We start from the raw sequence: 5,702 nt of genomic DNA on the forward strand, positions 1-5,702 counted from the left end.
AATCCACGAGCAATATCTACCCGGCAGAATCAAGCTTATATATTTAATATTGTTGATATTATAATTATTTAATTAATGTGTAACGCTAGAGTAAACTAGAAACTAGTAGAAACCTCCACCCAACGAGACACACCGTTGATAATTCAAAGTCCATGCCCTATCGGAAATCAACGTTATCACGTTGTCTAATTGCTCGATTCTTTTCTATGGGAAACACTCCCGAGTCTCTGAAAATTGTACAATCATCGTACGTTCTTCCATCACAGAATTTTACATTGTGCTCATATTGAAATTAAATAAAAAACGCTGCTGAAAACAAGAAATTAGATTTTATGACAATGCACCAAAATATTGATGATTAAAATTTGTTGAAAAAATTGATGATTCAAATTTTTATCGACCAACGTTTTACCGCGCTAAGGAGTTATTACCATTGCGCATCGAGAAGACGTTTTTTCTGTTCAAATACTTTACAAATATGTACAATTTCGAAGCAATTGTGTTATTTTTACGTCTTTCATTCACAAGTATTTAATAAAATTCCTGCATAATAATGATATTAAAAACGAATGATTTGAAAATTGAAAGTAACGCAGAACGAACTAATATCGAAGTTCGGTGTCTCATCAAGTGTGGATTCACTAAATATGTAGTCCATCGATCATATATAATTTATCTGTACGCTCACAACCGTTCATATATATAATAATAATAATAACAACATATTCAATATGGGACGAGTAGAAAAAAAATGAAATGTTTGAAAAAAAATGAGGGTTTTCGGTTTTTTTTTCTCCTTTAAGGTGCATTAAAACATATGAAAGCAAGAACGACTCTGTACGTGCTTAAGTGATCTGTCAGTTGCTTGAGTGCGAAAGAGGTGACTGAAAAGCAGATACACGGTTTATTTGGACATCCTTGATATTTTGTGAAAAATAAATTTTACCTTCTTCTGTGATGAAAGGAGAATAACGCTGTGTAACTCACATTTTTTTCAAAACATTGAGCATATTGAGTCGTGAAAATTTGTATTTCGCATAGCAGTGAGCGAGACAACGAACATTTTTGTCATTTTTTTTGTTTTTCTTTGTGAACCCTTGACAATAAGACGTAATTACAATTCCAAACGGATGTTATTCAGTTTTATTTTATTCGTTTTGAATTTTCAATTCAAAATATTCATTTACTGAGGAATTCGTGTATAAAAATAATAACGATTGCCAAATAATGCACGATGTTTCTCTCGTTATTCTCCTCTTCCTTGAATTTTGATACCCACGCTTTATTTGACGAATATCGAGGGTGCTTACTTTTTTGTTTTATTTTTGCTCTTTTCAGTCCGAAACGATTGTTCGAACATTTTGTTTCTCTCCCTTCAACCCTCGTTAAATTCATCACTGTGCCTCGTTAATATCTGAACAATTCGACAGCCCGAGGCATCATTCGGAAAACGACGTGTAAAAACAAACTTCCTTTTATGTAAGTCCATATTAAATATATTTTACAATAATATTATCATTGTACATGCACAATGGTATGCTGCTCTACACATTGTTCTGCCATCGCCGGCCAACCAGCGCAATTATCGCTCACGCCCGCTTCCGAATTGAGGTTGTATCAAAAAGGCTGCTTTCTTTCTTGCAAAAGATAATAAACGGGATATCTAACGTTATATATAATTTTCCATTAGAAAATTTGACGAAAGCATTCGGGTTCGAAAATTCAAAATATTCGTCGTTTTTTCCTTTTCAGAAATGTCAGGCGGGATCTTCGAGAATTAGATGATATTGCGCCGAAGAGAAAACAAAAATGCGCTGTTTATAAAACAGTCTTCGACAGTTAAGGCTACTTAAAATTGAAACAATTGAAAGCTATGGTAAATTAATGCATTTTCGATCGATGGCCGGCCAATAAACGAGCATGAGTATCGGCATCCTTACATCTCTAGAAAAATTTAACAGCATGATTTCTATTGATAAGTTTATTCCAAATCTACTTTTGGCTAATATTCAGAAATAAGGTTATTTTGTCTATTAAATCATGGACCGAGAAACAAAAATTCAGACTAATTTTTCGGCTAACCAAGGGTCCCCTTACACGAAAAAGTTGAAAATATGATCAGACCTTTCCTTTCAATGATATCAGACGAAAATCTCTGTGCGATAATTCTCCGAGTAAAAAAAAAAGAAAATGCTCTTCACCGACAAAGTATAATGTTTCCTGAATGTCCTAGGAAAACTACGTCTACGGAACTATAATTGAGGAATACAAGCAATGATAAATTTTCAACTTACTTAATAAGCTTTCCTGGCTTTATAAACGTATTGTAGTACGCTTTCGACGCTACTTCTTTCATAACTTCGAACAGTTCTTCCGTAACGAGGTTCGAAAAATTTGCTATGTATTTTGTTATCGTTTCCAGTAGGAGCTAAAATATTGGAAAAATTAAATCAACAAGATTGGATAAAATGTAGAAGCACGATATTGCACAAATTCTCGTGAGTATCATATTTACAAATAATTTTTGATTGAATCCATTCAGTTTGACCACAAGACCCATCTCGCAAGACATTATCGTATAATGCAGCTCAGCTGCTGTAGCTGGATATAATTCCTCAGTTAACAATTGCTTGAGAATCGCCACGAATAGATCGAGCATAGCAAAATTGAAAACGGTAATCGTGATTGAATTAAAAATAACATTCTTTTGAACGAGAGGTGTTCATTATTTCCTTACTTTTCCGGTGACTGCAATGGCCAACGGTGATATATAAAAAAAATTCATAACACTCGGGCAATCTGAACTTCGTGTCAGGTTTGTACCACACTTCGGAAAGAGAGTCTGAATAAACTTTGACAGGATAGTCTGATGGCTTCTTTGGTTTTGGTACGAGGGTAAAATCATCAGTTACAAAAATGTTCGGTTCCGGTAAATGGAAGCCTGAAAACGGTTCTACGTTTTGCCAACACTTAATCCAATCGGCTGGTATTTCAATGTCTGCGTATTTCGTTTTGAACCACGGCTCAACCTTGCTGAACTCGTTAAACTCGAATATTATCGAATATTAGTACAATTCGGAACCATTTATATATAAATGAGCTGGTGCGTAAAAGTGCATATTTTCGCAGAGATCCTCGACGTACTGGTCAGGCGGTGTTTCATCGGAAAATCTACAACAATTAATGAACGAATGAACGAATCATTTAAAAATATTGACTGAAAAGAAAAAATGGGGAAAAAAGGTGTAAGCTCGGAAATCCAAATGAATATACAGTTTAGGATTATTACACAGAAGAAATGTTTCATTTAAAATTGCACGATTCGCATCTACAGTTATTTGATTTTTACCTGAAATTGGTTTCCTCAATTCTATGAATCTCGTCGTAAATACGTTTTTGGGGACTTTCGCGTCTCATAAGATTAATGTAAGAATAAACAGCGTAGAGAACATCCTTCAAATTTTTACGACCTTCGTCGGTGAGCACGAGAGTAAGACTGAAAAGGGCGTACATGGAGCTATGTTCGAAACCGCTTTTCACCATTTCCGCTGAAAACATCCAAGCACCACATTTTTTTTCGTAGTAACTGATCAACGATCCCTTGCCCTCGTGACCGATAATCCAAGAGACGTATTGATGTGGTTTGCTCTTGTACAGATGAAGAAGCGATGGCATTGTCCAAGTTAATTCAACCTAGCAAACGTTGAAAAATGCGTGTGAGAATTTCGTTCAGGAATCCGTTCACATTTTTTCTCTCTTCAGTGTTGTTTAAGCCTTCAAGGCTACGGACGAAACATCGTTTCCGAGAAATTTACCTGGCAAACATCTTTGATGGGTTTTACTTTATACATTCGATGGAAGCGCGACGTCTTGAATGATTCGGCGCCTTTATATTCGTCAAAATTTGTAGGAGGCAAATTGTTATTCGGTACGTTCGAAAAACACTCCTTAACGTAATTTTTCAGTGTGTCGAGCGGTAATCTCGCCTGTAGAACAATTTTATCGAACGAGTTAATTACAACAAATATTGTTTTGAAAAATCAGTTGCATCTGTATAGTCATAAAATAAAATATTTTTTCTCGAACCTGTATTGCTACGGTCATTCGATGAGCGCTATAATGACGTTGACGAAATTTGTGCAATTCCTCATAGAGTTTGTCATCCGTAACATTATCGCGGAGAGTAATCAAGTTACCCCAAACAAATTTGGTTGCGGGATGTCCAGTTTTTGCTAAGCTGCTGAAGAGCTGTTCTTTCCTGTGAAAATCGGACGGTAACGCCATCTGAAATTCTATGAAACTTTATGAATTGAGTGAAGTCGACATGCTTCTACATTCAATGAGAGAAAAGACATTGCTAACGTACCACTCTCTACTGCTTCTCGTTCTCGAGTAATAGCGTCACGTTTTATCAAGGGACTTATGAAAAATGGAGCAAAACGATCGAGTGCGCTGTGCAGAAATTTTTCTTGTATCTCAAAATAAAACGTTGTTTTCTTGCACTCGGTATACGCATTGTCGGAACCACCATGTTTTTTTATAAATGCGTCGAAGTCGTTTTCCTTAAATCATTGTAAAACGAATGTCATTGCTGTCGATTCTTGAATAGTTTATTTTAAGAAGAGAGTTGTCTCTTTGCACTACCTTCGCACTACATGTATACTATCTGTGGATATTTCTTAGATCCCATGAACACCATGTGCTCCAAAAAATGAGCCATTCCAGGTATTTCTGGAGGATCGCTGAAGCTCCCTACGCCAATGCACAATCCACAAGCTGCCTAAAAAAAATATTAACTCAACAAACAATTTGGAGTGAAACTGCATATCAAGTTTTCGAATAACTTTCAAAAAGTTCTAGAATACCATATGAATGTCGATGAAATTATAAAAAAATGGAATCATTTATCATGCATACAAATATTTCTTTAATCATCACTGAATTTGCAAAATTATGGAAATAGAGAAGAAAAACAGTCAATTGGTATTATTTTTTCTTAAAATAATGACAAATGACAAGGATTTATTATTTACCATTTTTTCCTCTCTTTTCATTTTCTTTTAATTTCCTTAGCCCTTGATTCATCTTTAGCATCGTTGTCGATCTGATCTACATCGTCTTCGTTATCCTCACTGTCATCCTCATCATCCACACCATCATCTTCATCACTTTCTCCATTTTCTTCACTCCCACTCTCATCTTCATCTTCGCTCGCTGCTTTTGCTAGTGAATAAAAATTGTTAATGACGATCATTGCTTGGCTATAAGTAATAAATTATAATCTACAATCACCATGGTCATGTTCTCCATCTTTAACAGCAAGGGTAGAATCATCTTGACACGAAACTGGACTAGGATCAGCGATCAAGAGAGCGGTAACCATTTGGTAATTTGATAACTCTGGATATTCAAACAGATAAATGTCATTATCAAAATTCAAAGTTAACTGCATTCGAGTATTTGTTTTTTTTACTTAATAAATTGGAATTTGTTTTTTTTTTACTTAATAAATTGGAAACAATCTTCGATGGAATAGAGAAATTTTATTGTCATTCGCACAGCTCTTGGAATATACTTTGAACAGTGGTGGTCAAATCAAATATATGATTGAATGCTAAATCTTGTTTTGTGTCTTCGCATATATAACCCATGGAGAACTTCTTATCAAGCGGTCTTGTTTTGTGTCTTTAAATGTATTCTTC

The 5,702-nt window shown here is 35.0% G+C and overlaps 1 pseudogene; it reads right to left on the bottom strand.

Annotated features, from left to right (window-relative positions):
* Positions 1-1,871: 1,871 nt before the first annotated feature.
* On the bottom strand, positions 1,872-5,383 carry LOC122406348 (nardilysin-like; annotated as a pseudogene).
* Between the last annotated feature and the right edge of the window lie 319 nt (positions 5,384-5,702).

Source organism: Venturia canescens, chromosome 2, assembly GCF_019457755.1.
Source record: "Venturia canescens isolate UGA chromosome 2, ASM1945775v1, whole genome shotgun sequence".
NCBI lineage: Eukaryota > Metazoa > Arthropoda > Insecta > Hymenoptera > Ichneumonidae > Venturia > Venturia canescens.